The following is an 18,498-nucleotide window of genomic DNA, read 5'->3' on the forward strand; positions in this document are numbered from 1 at the left end:
AAAAAAAAAAAAAAAAGAATAGAGATAGTGGGTGCCTCGAAAAAAGGGAGACGGTGTACGTTTGCGTAGAGAAAAAGGAGACGGTGTGTGTAAATCTAGAAGGATGGAGATGGTGTGTGTACCCGGAGAGGACAAAGACGGCGTGTGGGTAGAGAGGATGGAGATGGTGTGTGTGTTTGGTGAGGGTGGAGACGGCGTGTGTGTCGGAGAGGATGGAGAAGGTGTTTGTGTCGAATGGTTCGAGAGGGTGTGTGTGGCTATAGAAAATGGAGTTGGGCCAGGCTCGGTGGCTCAGCCTGACAACCCAGCACTTTGGGAGGCCGAGGCAAGAGGATTGCCAGAGCCTGCAGGTTCAAGACCCGCCTGGGCCACTTGGCCAGACCTCATCTCTACAATAAATCGAAAAATCAGCCGGGCGTGGTAGCGCACGTCTGCAGTTCCAGCTACTCGGAAGGCTGAGGGCAGAAGGATCGCCGGAGCCCAGCGGGTCGAGGCTGCGGTGGCCGGGAGCGGCCACTGCCCTCCAGTCTGGGCGACTGAGTGAGACTCCAACTCAAAATAAAATAAAATAAAATAAAATAAAATAAAATAAAATAAAATAAAATATCCTTATGTAAAAAATGCTATTTTGAGATTGAAAGGTAAACCCAACCCAGGAAACAAATATTTTCAACATATACAGCAGAAGAAAGGTTAATACCCCTAATGTATAAAGCGTTCTTACAAATGAACAGATAAACATTTCAACAGAAAAAAAATGAACTAGATATGAATAGCAATTCACGCCAAAAAATACAAATGATAAATAAATATATAAAAGATGCTTAAGCTTAGTGGTAATCAAAGACATGCAAATTAAAACAAAAATGAGAAATCATTGTTGTCCCTATGTTAGTAATGACAAAAACAATGACAATACATAGTGTTGTCCAGGGGTGAAGAAAAGAGCCCTTTCAACACCATTGAGGATAGGGGAAGTTAGGGAACCTCTATAAAGGGCAATTTGGCAATATTACAAAATCCTTTGACATACCTGACCTACAGAATCTACTTCCAAAGAAATCAGTCATGGATATGTATAAAGATTCAGCCCTGAGGCTGCTCATTACTATTGGAAACAAACCAATATGTTGTTTTCGTATGCCCTGCAACGTTCAACAATAGAAAACCTAAAGGTTTCCTATAGATACAAGGAGGACCCCCCAAAACAGTAATGTGTTTATTAAAAATGTGTAAATTTATTCTTACAGGTTTAAGCTTCAGTCTCCTTCAAAGTACCCTCCGTTTGATGGCACACACCTACCGAGATGCTTTTTCCACTGCTCAAAAAGTTTTTTAACTCGTCGGTTTTGATGCCTTTCGGTGCTTCTGCCGGTTTGTTTGTTTCACCTCTTCCACATCGGCAAAACATTTCCCTTTGAGGAATTTTTTCACCCGGTAAAACAAAAAAATCACTCTGGTGAGATCAGGTGAATAGGGGCACAGGGGTCACGCCATTTCTGGTCAAAAACTGCTGAACACCCAACACGGTGTGGGCAGGTAGGTATACACATCAATTGCTCATCATGAAAAGGGCAAACGCATTGAAAGAATCTCCAAAAAACCACACTGAAGCCGAACACAATCTCTCACAACAACACTCATCTCGTGGGGGAAGCCTGTACTACAAGGAACCCACCCTCTAAAAGGTAATTCCGTTTTTTCAGCTCCCTCCTAGAACATCAAGTGCCCTAAGATAGATAATACAGTAGAGTTTTTAACAGTAATGTTGTCGAGATGTACTTGCCATTCAAGGGTTTCTCGTAATATGCTGTTCTGTGACAAACCAAGTGACAATGTAACCAGGCTTTTTACACACATGGGAAAAATAAACCATAAGGTACTCCTCCAAACAATAATAACGGCAGGTGCGTTACAAGTAATGTTTAATATTCTTTTTGCTGATGGGTATTTTCAAACTTTCTACATTTAAAGCTCTCTTACCAATAGTTAATGCGAAAAATAGTTTTCATGATATCTAGAAACGTTGTACAGATTTACATTCCCACCAAGCAGCTGAAAGTTTCGTTCATTCACTCATTTGTTCATCAAGTACTCTCACAGCACACTCTCAGTGCAAAGAAAATTCTAGAAGGAGGCTGGCAACAGTTGTCAACGAGACACAGCCCTGCTCTCACATATTCCGGGACAAGGGAAGGAAGAGGGAACACAGACAAGGCACACGGTCAAGCAGCCCTGCCATGATGTTCTGGTACCTGCTGTGGAGGAGAGCAGAGCGGGAGAGTGTCAAGGGGCTGAGGAAGGGAGCTATTTTCAGGTGGGGCTCACACCAAGCATGGTGGCTCACACCTGCAATCCCAGCACTTTGGGAGGCTAAGGCAGGAGGATCGCTTGGGGCCAGGAGTTCAATCTTGGTCGGGATGATCGAGAGAGACCCCATCTCTACAAAAAAATTAAATTAAATTGAAAATTAGCCTGAGGAGATGACCGTGAGGGGACCTGGGTGAGTAAGGAAGAGGGAACAGCAGGGGTGAAGGTGTGGGGAGGGTATGAGCTTGGTGTGTGTGAGGCCATGTGGCTGGAAGGGAAGAGGCAGGAAGTAAGACCAGAGGGTCCAGGGAGGCAGCAAGATCCTGAGAACCTTCTGGGTCACAAGAGAGAGGCTGTGTTTTTCCCTGGGTGTGAGGGCTGCCATGTGGGAGTTGGTGCAGGACAGCGATGTGATATTCGTGTTCCCTGGATAGCACTAGCCCCCTGTGAGAAGGGTACAGTGGGCAGGGAGGGAAGCAGAGACGCCAGTCGGGAGGTCATTGCGTGCTGTTGAAGGGCCTGGTCTGGGGGAATGGGGTGGACAGCACAAGCCGTGCACACATGCTGATCTAGTAAGCAACCCTGAGCGCATTGCAGGGTTGGCACGTGGATGTGTTTCTTCTCTGAGCCCCGGGTCAGTGAGGACACCCAGGCTGCTCATCCCTCAGGGGATCTGGAGCTTCCTGAAAATGCAGAACCGCCCAGAGGGGCTCGACTGCAGAATATGTCATCCCCCATCTGCCCCAGCCCAGATATCATTTAATGAATCGGCCTCGAGTCCCACTAAAAAAGGAAGCACATTCTGTGGAAGCCTAGTCATCATCGACACGCACAAGCGTTTTTATGTCCATCACGTGGGTCAGCATAGAAGTCTCACTTTTCCCGCAAGTGTCCCTGTGTCCAACGTCCCATGTTATGGAAGGAAGCACAAAATACACATGATCTTACACTTTTTTCCCTTCAGTTTGGAGATTACTAATGGATTTCCAGGACATATTCCCGCCTGAGTTCTAAAGTCAGCCCACTATATTTATATGGAAGAAAAATTGTGTTTTTCCTAAATCTTTCTAAAATTATCATCACCCCCTTGGATGATAAAAATTAATCAAACTTGAGTCTTAAAATTATTCTGGTAAACTTGAGGTGCCTGTAGAGACCTACACATCTTACATCCTAGCAATCGCATTCAGACTTCTCACTCCGTATTCCCGTGTCTCCACAGACCGGGTCTTCGGTTTCTGCAAAGATCTATGTCTGCCCTGGCCTATCACTTCTCTTGAGGAAGCTGATTCCTTGTAGCTAGAGAGACCTTGGGGTGATAGGGGAGAGGGAACTCTGGGCTGGGCCTAAGACACAGTCTGAAGTGAGTTCTATGCCATCTGGGGGCTCAGACGCTGGGGTCGAATATGTCAGAGGTTAACTTGTGATTGACGCCAACCTTGGCCAAATCTGGGTCGGACTGCTCTGTGGGTACCTGGGAGACCACGTGCTCAGGACAGGGCTCTTTTGTGTAAAGCACCTTGGGAGTTTCGCCAGTGACCTAATGCCCATGAGTGCCCTCTGGTTGAATAGGTATTCAGAGGCATGAGAGAAAGGTGTGCCTGGGTGGGTACAGGTATCTGGGACTCCAGGTTAGACCCTGTCCATCACGACGCTGAAGATCCATCTGTCCCAAGTAGGGTAGGGATATGAGAGTGGCATCCCTGAGAGAGTACCCTGGGCTGAGCATCACCAAACAGCTAACCCAGACCCCACCATATTGCCATGGAAAAGTCTCACAGGAAGTGACACCCAGTGTTGACCAAGGACATCTTAGCACCAGCAGACTCCGGCACCCCCAGGCCCCCAAGACATGACAGCAGGCCAAAAGCCGCAGCCCAGCCCAGAGACAGCACCTCCACACCAAGGCAGCCACAGCATGAGGTCAGAAGTTTCTTTTAGCCTGACTACTGCCTACAGGGAGCAGTGAGAACATGTGTACACAGGTGTCCACACACGTCCGAGAGCATCTAGCCTCTGAACTTGCACCCCTCTGTTCTACCCTGTCACCCAGTGTGATGCCTGGCACACTGTAGACACTTGGCCAGTGTTTGCTAAATACAGGAAGGAACAGGGAAGAGTGGAAGGGGTGTGTAGACACGATCTCAATCCAGTGGCTTGCTTCTCTTCCAGTTTTGTATGCAGAAGGTAACACGGCATTTCTGGGTAGAGCCAGATCCGGTCGCCAGCTCCATACTAAGCATCAGCTGTAGGAAATAAGAAGAATCTGGGTGGATCTGGGTGGCTTTGCCCTCCATAATCCATCACCTTCCAAGAGACACCCCCCAAGTTCGGGAGAAGAAGGACACGGCACGGGCAGAGACAGCCTGCAGAGCAGACCCCACGGCTTGAAGGGGAGCCCCAACACCCGCTTGGCAGGCAGCTGAAGTTGGACAAAACCAGGTCTCTGTTGCCCCATCTGTAAGATGGCACTAATTACCCAGGCTTGTCCCAAGACTCTAATGACATGATGAGCACGAAAGCCCCTCATTAGCCGGGAGTTCAGACATCATTATGCCACATTTAGGGGATGTCATTTGCTCCTGGCTAGAGCTGAAGAGGAGCATGGGAAGGAGCCAGAAGTCTAATGCTCTTGGCCCACTGCCTATCAGCATCATGTCTGAAGCGGGAATCTTCGTCCTGGGGTTTCTGCCCCTCCTCGTGGGGGCCCAGTGCTGCCTGGTGGGCAAAACCCTTGTAAGTGCCCAGGCATCGCGGCCCTGCAGGGCCAGGGAGCCACTGCAGACACCCATCAACGGCATTGCCCTGGAGGAGGGGTGGGCTTGTGGCTGGCAGCGGAGGGGATCACTGCTCGCACGTGAGGTCTGTGCTCCAGTGACGTCCTGTGCACCAGTGCGGGGAAAGACAGTCCAGGGCTTCTCCGAAAGGCTCGGCTTTAGCCTGCCCAGACTCCTCAAGAGGCTGGCCTCGCCATTCACACTTCACCAGAGAGCAGGCGTCTCCCCCACCACCGGGCATGGAAACATTCTCCACCACGAGCTCAGCTCGCTCCATCTCAGAGTGGTACAGGAATGGGCGGTGATGAACATTAGGAAACAGATCAGCACCTTCAGCCAGCACAGATGATCTGCTCATGTTAGGACCCCTACGTCAGATTCCCGAGCAGATGCTCAGGCACGCTCACTCCACAAGATGAGAGTATAGTGGCCTGGAGGGCACAGGCACCCTGACTGCAGTCTGTAGGAACTATCCGTGTCACTCTGCTCCCATCACTGAGAAAGGATGTGCAGCGTTGAGGCCCTGTGCCCACCGCAAGCCCCTCTCGTGCCGATGGCAGAATCCCCACACTGTCCCAGCGCCCTCCTCACTGGCATGTTGGAGGGCTGACCCACCCCTGCCCAGGACGCCCTCTCTCACCTTCACCACACTCAAGCTCACCCCAGAGACAACACTTTGTAAGCCAGGAGTGCGCTCCCTCAAGCTATGTTTTAAAGGACCCGCGGATGAAACAGTGATATTGGAGGGTTGGCAGGTGTTCACTGTCAGTCTGGAGAAAGGAGACCCGAGCAGCCATAAGAAAACCCCAGTGTGGAACCAAACCCTGTGCGATGTGGCCCCTACAGAGCCCTGGGGAGCTGAGCAGACGTCCCCGTGGCTGGGCTGGCAGGGGACATGTCCTGGGGTAACAGGCCTTGAACTTGCAGTCTGTGGAAGTCACCCTTGACCAAGAAGCACTCGGGATTCAAGGGCAGCCCTAGAGAAACGGTCACTTAGCACCTCCAGACTTGGACCATGCCTGGTGGCCCAGAGGAGCCTGCTTCGCCTCCCCAGACTTTCTCTTGGAGAAAAGCAGGACCCCAGGGCTGTACCTCGCTCTACCCAGGAGATGCTGTGAAGAGTTTGGGCCCTGGGACCGGCCCGGATTCCCTCCTGGAAGGCCACACCGGCTCCCTGGCACATCCTGCTCTGGTCTCTGAAACCCAGGCTGGAGGCGCAGGAGGAGGGGCATTGCACCACTCACAGGAAGTTGCAGATCCCAAAGTGCATTTCGCTGGGAGGTATTTAGGTAAGTTAACTACCCTGAAAATCGGGGGGTTCTCCCAGCCCCCCAATGCCACAAGGCCCTCACCTCACACGGAGCACCACAAACCCAACCACCGAGGTAAGTGCCATCTTTTTTAAATTCAAAATTAATGCATTAAAAAATCATGTTGAGCAAAATTATCAAAATTTTAAATCAAGACAGGCTCTGACCTTGCTCAGCACGAGCTGGCTGCTCCACACTCTCACAGCGCGGAGTACTCTGTTCTCACTGCACCCCCCATTAAATATTCATTGAGGTGATGGCTGGATTGGTTTCTGACCCCACGAGGGCAAGGGTAGCGAGTGCCACTGGTCTTTGTGCGCTTGGCACCTGGCTTAGAGCTTGGCGAGAGGTAAAGAGGGACCCAGGAAACACAGAATGAGCATCCTAGATGGAAGCCAACCCCGAGAGCTGTTCTTTGCTCAGATGCCAGGGCGGGCTCCTTGCCCTGGGGGACTCTCCATCACTGCCACCCTGCGAGCCCCTACCTTCCGGCAGGTAGGAGCCAGGCCTGGGTCCGGAGGCCCCCTTTATTGCCGTTTGTGGAAAGACAGATCAAGTGCGGAGCTGATGGGATTCGAAACAATCAGGCAGGACCTGGACCGCGTGTGACCGATGTCCCACCCCCGCCCAGTGGCCGTGGGAGGGTATGTCCTGCCATTTCAGGCACATGGGTACCTGGGCTTCTGCCCCTCAGGAGCCAGGTTGGATCCATTCCAAGACGGTCGCTCACTGTCCACTTCTTCACAGAGAACATTTCTCTTTCTAGGAAGTTTAACTGGAGGCGGGTCGGAATCACAGCGTACAGGGTGAGCCTGAAAGCGGCTCAGACACAGGCAACTGCTAAATAAAAATCTCCAAATAGCCGTGCTCTATTTTTGCAATTTTGCATGTTCTTTGAAGGAAAAAAAGATGAAGAAGTACAAAGTGTCTCCCTTTTTTCGCCTGACCTCCCAGTGGCAGGAGACGCAGGAAGGGAGGCCAAGGGTAAGGGAATCCCCACACGGGCAGCCCTGCCCTGCACTTCTCTGTATCCACCCATCCTGTCCACTCTGGCTTGGAGGGTGGCTATATCTCTCTGCCTCAGAGCACGGAAGGGGGGAAGCACCCCACGTTGTCACCACCCACCCCACCCCCAGCTCCTGGGAAGACATCCAGCTGGAGAGCCGCTCGTGCACAGCCCCCGATGCCAGCGGCCCAGTGTTGCCGGCTCCCGGGGACCCAGGCCAAGCCAGAGACCAGCCTGGGCTCATTGTTGAGGGCAGATGGATGAGGAGAGAGAAGCAACACACGGTTTGGATTCTTTGTGAAAAACTCACAAGCCCTGCCAAAGGGTCAGTCTCCCTTTCAGAAGGAACATTAGGTGCCATTTTCCTGCTGGAAGCCCCATAAATCCCCATGCCTCCTCAATATACAATTCAAAAAAGGCCTCAGAATTGCCATTGCTGTCATGCTAAGCATTGGAAAGTTCTGCTTGACCTTTTATTAACATTTTTCTAAACCAATATGTTTGGTGTGGTGGATTTTTTTTTTTTTTTTTTTGCTACAAGCACCCTGAGGAATTATGAAAAATACTTTTTTCTGTAGTTTATCCCATATGCACTTAATAGGCTCACAAATATAATACCATTATAAAAAAGAAAAACTGCCAACTCTGCTAAAAAAATTGTCATAACACTAAATTATTATATAAATATAAAAGGAGTGTGTCTGTAAAATATTCACTCAATGAACATCCCAAGGTGATGGTTTTGCTATGTTGTTTTTATTCCTGAGAGATCCATAACGCATTTGGATATGCCACATGTCACCACATGAATCAGGCAGTTAATGCATGTGTTTTTAGAAGCGGGGATGTCTTCCCAATAGAATGTGCTATAAAAAAATGTACAGATCCGGCTGCTTTGTCTGATAGGCATAATTTAATGTCTTGCTTATAATACTGCATCTTAAGGAAAAATACACACTGTCCTATGTAGTTATTTACAATATATTGCTAAGTCTATGCAAATATGTTTCCCCGAGCCCGGGATTATATAACAAAGGTCAACAATGTTTGAAATATTTTGAAGCATATTCCCAATATGCTTAGTGTATGGTGCTAATGTCCAACATATGCACATATATCTTAATATATTTCCAGATATTTCTGTTCATTGTTCTTTCCATAGCTTCCCGCAGAATACTATTAGAGGAATGTTTTCTTCTAAAGAAAGCCAAACATTGCCTATTCATCTTGGAAATATTTATTAAGGTGGCTAATTCTGCAGTCCTTAATATTGCATTCGAATGGAGGTTGCTCGATGCCACTGTGGAAGAGAAAAAGATAGAAGCCAGTTCAATAATGCTGAATAGAGATTCAATATGTGAAAAAATTGAGCGCACACCTATGTGATCTTATTTTTCTGCTTCAGATTCCCAAATCAGGCAATTACGCTTAACCATCATTCATGTGCCTGTACATACACACACACACACACACACACACACACACACACATACACGTGCACACACACACACACACATACACGTGCACACACACACACATGCTTGTGGTTTGGTCTACACAAAACCAAGATTACAAGCCACACCTCCTACTTCTACCTTCCAAATATTGCAATTTGGGGCCTTATTTTTCTGAGGGAAATTTTGTGATCACATGTACATTTCATTCAGATCAGTTTCTTTTTTGGGGTGTGAGGAGGTCAAGGTATCACTCTATAGCCCAGGCTGGAGTACAGTGGCACAATCACGGTCTACCACAGTCTCGACCTTCTGGGCTCAGGCAGCCTTCCACCTCAGCCTCCTGAGTAGCTGGGACTATAGGTGTGCACCACCACACCTAGCTGGTTTATGTTATTTTTTTGTAGAGTTGAAGTCTCATTGTGTTACCCAGGCTGGTCTTGAGTTCTTGGCTCAAGCAATCCTCCCGTCTCATCCTCCCGAAGTGCTGGGATTACAGGCGTGAGCCACTGCACCCAGCTCAGATCACTTTCTTAAGGAAACAAGGTTTGGCTAATTGCACAAGGGTGGAGGAAAGGGTTGTAAAAACCAGACCTCCACTGTCCAAGCCATGTCCAGAAGAAAACATAAAAGAAAGATTTGTACCAAAGGTATTAGTCCTCACTTCTGTCCTCCGTTCCATGCTGCTCCCTTATAGTCTCCAATGATTGGGTTGAAGCAAATTAAGAAGACTACACACTCACCCGGACACCAAAACAAGTCACTGATGACACTAAAAAGAGGCCAATTCTAGGAAGGGATGCTCATCCCTGGTGTATGGACCATACTGGACTGGGCAGCTGGCTTTTCATGTGTGTGCTGCTGTGACACTGTGTGGCTGCCCCAAACTCTGGGCCTCGGCATCTCTCAGAGGTTCACTCTGGCAGCTTCAGCCCACCCTGGTCTTTAGGGTCCCCCAAAACCCTCCCAACTAATCTATTTTCTGAGATGCTGCAAATATCACCCATTTTCAAGGGCTATAAAGTATGTCTAGATGTGGCTAAAGAACTGGTACCTTTTATTAGAAACCTTTTCCATATTATCAATCCAGTCAACCACACAGCCCACCTGATGAAGATTTGGAAAAGAGTCAAAGTTGTGAAATCAACCTTTCTCCAGCGGATGCTCTGCACTCCCATCGCCTGCAGAAATGAGTTATCCAGAGGCTTCTTGGACAGAGTGCTCTCAGGAAAGCAATCATAGACACAGAATGCAATTCTCCTCATGAGAAGGTCAGCTCTCCTTTTTCTCCAGAAGGGAATGTCATTACCATTCATTGCTCCAAATAACCCTCTAGCTTGACTCTGGCCTTGGGGTTCGAGGAACCCCAGTAATGATCCCACATACGTGGGGGAGATGGAGTGATAGGCCAATTCGCATGTATACCAAAGACAGCCCCTATTTCCCCCTAAACTATAAACGGTTTCGTGAAGCATTCCAGAAGGTTTTGAGGAAGGGTTTTCACGAGGGCCAAGAGAGCTATGAGCATCTTTGTTCTCCCACTGGAAACTCAACTGTATATAAGAGAGAGCAAATGTTAAATCATTTAAAGAGAGCTATTTTTCATAGTTTCCAGTACATAAATGTGTTTCAGTACATGTTATTGTAAAATAGTGTCCCTACTTACGTTCTTATACATCTGTTGTTGTGTTTACTCATCCTTTAGTTCTGACTTTTAGAAATAGCAATAAATCTATTTTTTAATCCCCTCTCCTGGTGACGGATTATTCATCACTAAAAGGGATGGAGGGAAGTCCGTGTGAGGAGTGATCCACCCTCCAGAACAAGCTCCACTGTTACAAGACAAACAGGGTCTAGGGAGATTCCTCTTTTGTCCTGGGTAGTTTATGCAAACTAAATAAGGACTGGGTGGCAGCTCAAATAAATATAAATTACCCTCTAGTGGAAACTCCGACCACTTGTTATAGTCAATTTCAGCAAGGAGGAGCCAACGGTGACATCTACACAAACAATACAATCCGTTTCTATACTGCATCCCTAATGCGAAGATCACAAATGGCTGCATGGAGCCTCAGTCATCACTGAGCCAAACCGAAGAGGAAGGGAATCCAAAAAGGTAGAAGGAGGAAGAAGAGGAACTGCCACTTCTGGACCCTAGGAAGAACAGAGGAGTCACCAAAGCAAGTGCCTAGCGAGGTGTGTAAGGCAGGATAGGGCAGGCATGTGCTGCTGTAACAAACAGTTCCCAAATTCCAGTAGTTTACTCTAAATGTTGATTTCTTGTGCTGAGAGGTTAGGAGACTCATAAGAGCAGCTGTCCTATATTCCATGTGTCTCAATGATCAGGCTGTATTGATCTGTGGTTCCTGCATCACAGCCAAGGTCTCTGTGATTGCCTGGGCAGAGGAAGCCAGAGAGCCAGGGCTAGTCACATGAAGGCTCTTCTACACTTTTGCCTGGAAGCAGCCCTCTGGCCAGAATAAGACAAGCATATTTGCAAAGGAGCTGGAAACATGGGAGAACAGGTGGGAATGTTTGGTGATCATTGCTATCTCGCTATCTCTATCACGGGGGACAGACCAATTCACAGAGTCACAGTAATCGCACAGCCAAATGGAAAAGGAAGACAATCCCCGAGCAGAATGCATAATAAAGAACCCTCTAAGCACTTTCCCTCAGCTGTGTTGTGTTACAAGTTTGCTCCCTTTGTCTACAACTGAACTGGGCTTTAAATGAATTCCCTGGGCAAAGGGATAGAACAAATTTAACTTTCTCCTCTGTAAAATGAAGGTACCAATGCCAATCTAACAAGTTACCATGAGGATCTAAGACTCTGTGCATCTGTAAACTGAGCACTATTCATGCACACATTTGTGTTGGTGGAAGTAACAGTTACAGCTATTTGGCCAGCATTTCAGCATGAGGGAACAGGGATGCCCTGGTTCAATGACTAGGACTTAGCATCCAGAGTGGTCAGATGACTGACATCCAGTTCTGTCTGATGTCTAGCTGGTTGCTTTGGAAATCACTTCTAGTTTTAATGCTTTCAGATCCACATTGCTTTAGCATCTCAGTTGGTGATTTGCACTTCCCTATTTTATGACTAGTGGTTCTTACCCTAGACTATTGGCTGGAAATTTTTTAATGAATTTTTTAAGATATCTATCACAGGTATCTTACAGCTGGGATTCCCTAGCAAGTGCTTAGATTTGCACTTAGCTCATGGTCAATCTTGTTCATTTTCCTGCACTCGAAAGTGAATTCTAATGGATATATGACAGGGCCACAGGGTCCAGTTATTTTTCCAATGATGTAATGCCAATTTTCTTATTTTTGGTTAGCCATGTATAGCAAATTATCCTCCCTAAAAGCCTCTTGACATCTTATCATCGCTGGATCACGTTAGAAATGGCCAGTTGTAAACAACACCAACTTGAGGCTTGACAAAAGGAAAAATAGAACCTTTTTGTTGGGTTCACATGGAGATGGCATGCCATGGTAGAGTGGAAGAATCTTGACTTTGAACTTGGGTTTCAACCTCAACACTGTCTTTTGCATACTTTGCCTTAAACAGATGTTACCCTCTCTTTAAGCTTCCCCTGGTAGGGAAGATTCCTTATGATGACATGCCAAGGACTAGGGCTTCGTGGGTACTGAATGCTCAGAGAGGTCTAGTTCTCTTTCTCAAGCTTCTGATGACACATTCATCATGGGATGCCCAAAACCTGATAGGACTATGCCCGTGTAGGTGTGTGGACAAGTTGATGCAGGGAATGGATAGGAATAGTCCCCTTTTTATAACTTTCTTTTTTTCAGAGACGAGGTCTCACTATGTTGTCCAGGCTAGTCTCGAACCCCTGGGCTCAAGCAATCCTCTTGCCTCGGTCTCCCAAAGTGGTGGGATCACAGCATGAGCCACCGTGCCCGGCCTTTATAAATTTCTGTTGATAACATAGAGCTGTCTCCAGAAAGGAGCCACGAGACCCTCTTCATGACTTGAACCATGACCTCCAGAAACATTCTACAAGAGAGCCACACAGTCATGGGCTTTCCTGCCCAAAACACACGACTGTGAGTTTGCCCCTTACTGCAGCTGCCTCCTCCAAGACTATGGTAGGTGACTCCAGCAGTGGGATTGGAATTATTATTGAAATCATTGCTTCATTTTCAGACTGTACCAACCAATGCCCAGTTTAACTTTTTTAACCAGTCTATTGGCTATTTCAACCAAATTACAAAAACACGAAGATAAAAGAATTAGAAATGCTCATTTGTCATGAAAATCTGGCAAGCAGGCCTATATTTTGTGAGCAGTTTTAATATTATACTTTTGTACTTTCCTAAACTAATTTAGCCTACTAATTTTCTATAATTACCTGAATGCTCTTAGCTTCCGCCGGTCAGATGAGTTCCGAGACACTTATATAACCAGCATTAAAAAGATGCATTTAGCGGCTCAGATTGTTAAAGTAACAAAGCCTATAGAATCTGGAGGTTATTGTATTCTCCCAAAAGTACTTAAATAATAGCCTAAAATCTGAAGAATTACTTTAATACTTCAATAAAAATAACCCAATTCAAAACATTTTCAAGGAAACAGAGTTCTTTGCTCTAGGCTACCCGAGTAATGGCTGAGAGAAAGTATATAGCCTGTCACTTCTGATTAGAGAACTGTGCCTCTGTGCTTTGAATGAGGGGCATGTCTGGTAATAGGAAGTGCAGATATTAAAGTTAATAAAATAATGTGGAATACAATATATATGAAACTTGACCAAGTAGAGCACAGAATATAACATACATTACCCTGTTCAGTCAACTCCTGTGGCCCAGCATCTAATGACAAGCTTAATTTCTGTTCCCAATGAGAGTACAGCTAAAAATACAATTTCCAGATTAGACAAATATTTTATCCGACTCCCTAACAAACGTAACCGAGAATGGCTGACATGTCTACACAGATGCCCAGCGACCATGAGAAGGAATTACCAGGATTGCAAACTGCTCAGCCTGAAAAGTCTGTGAAACCCCATCATCTTTGAGGTCATTATAAATAATTAGTTGCAAACACAGCGATGTCGAGGCTTCACAGCTGGAAAAGGACAAGGGCGGGTCCATTCCTCTCCTGCCCCGAGAGGCCCTCGGCTCCGTCTCGAGGCCTCCTCAAGCAACTTGGCATCCAGGCCCCTGCACACCCATTATTGCATCTTTCATCTAAAACCCCAACGCCAACCCTAATGGTTTTGTTTTTCGATACATTAACCTTCAACTTGTATTTTCACTATTAAATAACCAGCCTGAGAACCCCCTGGAATTTTTTTTTTCCCGGTCACCTACAAGAAACCACGCAGTCCCCACGATGTGACCCTCTTAAGGGATTTAAAAGCAATTCAATGAGCTAATCTCAGTAAACCTAGAATTAAAGTTCTTGTTTCCATATTTCACTTTCAAAATATTTAGAACTTTGACAGATATGACATTATGTTTTCATTAAAACAGCTGATTTCAAAATGCTGCACTGTGCAGAAACGCCATAAACAGTTTATGATGAACTGCCACGCTCTTAATTAAAACAATAAATCCACCACACAATATTTGCGCAGCCTCCGGTCTGACCTTTGCCTCTTGCTATCCACCACCAAGCCGCGGCTGCGTTCCCAACGCCAGACGTGGAGGGTTTTAAAACATGATCTGAAAGGCACTAAAGATAAAATAAGAGAAAACGTACCATTAGTCTTCGCAGTTATGATTAATTCAGTTCATATTTTACAATCTGGTTATGGAGTAAAACTGCAGACTTTACATCAAGTATTTGCCATTCACTATACCTAATGTATAAAAATGCTTGATATTTTAGAAAATGGCACTGAGCTAATTCACCACAACCCCATGAAGGACAGGAACTGAAATAATAAAAACAGAGAGTGACTCGCTATCCATCTGAGGTGACGAGCGGAGCTCACTGGTTGGATGGTCAACCTCAGACAATAAATTGCAGCCCCCTGCACCACGCCACTCTTATCCCTGTGCTGCTAGATTTCAGATTAGAATGTTTCCTAAATCTCTCCCGTCTACTCCTGGAGCAGGCAACAAAAGTGTTAATTACCAAGCAGTAATGACCAATAAATGTGTTGCAGTGGCCGGGAGTCACCAAGCTCACCTTGGGCCCTGCCAGCTCCAGGAGTAGAAACTATTCTGAGCTGGGTCCTGCTCACTTACACCTCTTAGAGAGAAAGCATTGGCCTGGCTGGAGGCCATTCTGCAGCCACTCCCTGAAGGGATGGACAGCCAGCACCTGGCCAGAAGAAAATGGCCCCAGCTGTCATTGGAGCAGAGACACTGCAGGAAGGGGAAGAAGTTTCCAGGCACCTTGAGGATACGCAGATAAACCCCAGGTCGCGGGCAGCAGGTACCTCTGGGCACCTCCCCAACACACCTGACATTAGCACGTGTCTCTGGGCCCTTTCTCGGGCCCTTACCTGCCTTGCATTCCCTGTCTTTCCTTCTCTCCCTCTCCACTCGCTCCACAGCCATATGACAGGCACATGCACGCTACACATGGACATGTACAGAGCTGGGTCCAGCAAAGCCCCTCAGGCTGGGGGACTGGAGGCTCTCAGTCCAGGATCTGGGTTCATTCTGCCCATATCTAGAAAAGCGGAACCCCGGATGGGCCACCTCCCACTGTGAGAGGAAGACCCCCACCTTGGACTATCTGGCTCTGGCCTTTACTCACCTTGAAAATCTCATCATGCCTGCCCTGTCCAAGAGCCTCTCTGCCCTCCAAAGGCCCCTCCCAGCCCATGCAGCATTGCCAACTTAGAGTTCTCACCTGTACCTAAGCCCTGGAAGGGACCAATGCTATGCACCCCCGCCACAGGGCCTCAGAAGCTGAACTCTAGGGAAAGATGCCAGACTGAGCTCCCAGAACCTTTTTCCTACCTGACCCTAAAGACATGCCTCAGTCCTTGTTTAGCTGGGAACTCTGTCCCGGGCATCCTAGGAAGGAAAGGGTCCTACAAGAAAGCCGGACTCTGGAAGTCCCTGAGCACCATCCAGATTTCCTGTGCCCACCTGCCCTGCCCAGATGCAGAATGGCCTCCTGCAGAAGCCACCACTCAGTGTCCTTGTCCTTTGGATTAAGCATCAGAGTTGGGTAGGGCCCATCCAACTCCCAAAAGAGGGTGCCCCAACAATCAAACCTCCCTCTCCCCTCCCAGCTGCCCCCATACCCAGATACTTGGAGAAGAAGGAGCATGCCCAGACACTAGGCACCTGCCATCCCCCACCAGTGCCATGTGCCATATTTTCCCATTGTGCAGCCCACCCTTGCGGACCAAGTTTATACCACATGCATCCCTGTGGTCACAGTTGGCCCCTACCACCATCTTATGAATACTACCATTTTTTTAGAAAGCGAGTGGTCCAAAAGAGTCAAGTCTCCATCCTGAAGTCATCCAGCTAGTTAATAACAACAGAAAATCCACATCTTCTGCCTTTGGGGCTAGTTCTCTCTCATGTTAATGTCTCCAGCACACTGTGCAACCCTGCTTTGGGGCAAACGCTTGAGTTCCTCAGACTGAGGCCTACAGCTATATTCTTGGGGGTCCATAAGTCTTTCTAGTAATTTTTAATTTTTTAGTGTTTTCACTTAATGCGCCCATCTAAAAGAAACAATGAATATGAACAAATTCTGGATCACCTGGATGACCAACCACCACATAATTTCCATGCCAGGTCTGTCTTCTGTCATGAGTGTGGCGACGTACAGACATACCTTGTTTTATTGCACGCCACTTTATTGCATTTTGCAAATATTGTGTTTTTGACACATTGGAGGTCTGTGGCAACTCTGCATTGAGCATATTTATCGGTGCCATTTTTCCAACAGAATGCATTCACTTCATATCTTTGTGTCACATGTTGGTAACTCTCACACTATTTGCATTGTTATTATATCTGTTATGGCGATCTTTCTTCAGTGATCTTTGATGTTACTAACTTAATTGTTTTGGGATGCCATCATGCACCGATATAAGAAGGCAGATTCTACCAATAAATGTGGTATGTTCCCCCATGTCTCTCCCTCTCCTCGGGCCTCCCTAGTCCCTGAGACACAACAATATTGAAATTAGGACAATTAACCCTGTAATGGCCTCTAAGCATTCAAGTGAAAGGAAGAGTGGAATCTCTCACTTTAAATCAAAAGCTAGAAGTACTTAAGCTTACTGAGGAAGGCAAGTAAAAAATTGAAATAGGTCAAAAGCTAGGCCTCTATGCCAAAAGTTACCCGAATTGTGAAAGCAGAGGAAAAATTCCTTAAAAAATTAAAAGTGCGCTGGGCTCGGTGGCTCAACCTGTAATCCCGCGCTTTGGGAGGCTGAGGTGAATGGATTGCTTGAGCCCACGGGTTCGAGACCCACCTGGGCAACTTGGCGAGACCTCATCTCTACAATAAATCAAAAAATTAGCCGGGCATGGCAGCGCACACCTGTAGTTCCAACCACATGGAAGGCTGAGGTGGAAGGATCACCGGAGCCCAGCAGGTCGAGGCTGCGGTGGCCATGAGCATGCCACTGCACTCCAGCCTGGGCGACAGAGTGAGACTCCAACTCAAAAAAAAAAAAAAAAAATTAAAAGTGCTACTCCAGTGAACACATTAACAGTAAGAAAGCGAAACAACCTAATTGCCTATATGGAGAAAGCTTTAGTGACCTGGATAGAAGGCCTTTACAAACCAACCATAACCCTCAACCCAAAGCCTAATTCAAAACAAGGCCCTAACTCTCTTCAAGTCTGTGAAGACTAAGAGGTGAGGAAGTTGCAGAAGAAAAGTCTGAAGTTAGCAGAGGCTGGTTCATGACACTGAACCAACTGAAAAAGTCATTTCCATGACAAAAGTACTAGGTAAGGCAGGAAGTGCTAATGGAAAAGCTGCAGCAAGTTATCTAGAAAGTCTAGATAAGGTCATTGATGAAGGTGGTTACACCAAACAACAGATTTCCAATGCAGACAAACAGTCTTCTGTTGAAAGAAGCTGCCATCTGGGACTTTCATAGCTAGAGGGGAGAAGTTAAAGCCTGGCTTCAAAGCTTCAAAGACAGGTTGACTCCTTTGTTAGGGACTCAAGCAGCTGGTGACATAAAGTTTAAGTCCATGCTTGTTGACCATTCTGAAAATCCTAGGGCCCTTCAGAATTATGCCTGTGCTCTATAAATGGAACAACAAAGCCTGGGAAACAGACTCCAGCAGAGGAAATAAAAGCAGCTATGGCGGACATAGCAAGAGAGCTGAAATTAGAAGTAGAACCTGAAGATGTGATGGAATTGCTGCAATCTTACGATCAAATTTGAATGGATAAGGAGTTGCTTCTTATGGATGAGCTAAGAAAATAGTCTCTTAAGATGAAATCTAATCCTGGTAAGGAGGCTGTGAATGTTGAGATGACGACAAAGGATTTAGAATATCGCATAAAATTCATTGATAAAGTATCGGCAGGGTCTGAGAGAACTGACTGCAATTTTGAAAGTTCTACAGTGAGTACAATGCTGTCAAATAGCATCACAGGCTACAAAGAAATCTTGTATGAAAGGAAGAGTTAACCAATGCACCAAACTTCATGATTATCTTTTTTTTTTTTTTTT

The sequence above is a fragment of the Carlito syrichta genome, unplaced genomic scaffold, assembly GCF_000164805.1.
Source record: "Carlito syrichta isolate Samal-C Ts95f unplaced genomic scaffold, Tarsius_syrichta-2.0.1 Scaffold304431, whole genome shotgun sequence".
Lineage (NCBI taxonomy): Eukaryota > Metazoa > Chordata > Mammalia > Primates > Tarsiidae > Carlito > Carlito syrichta.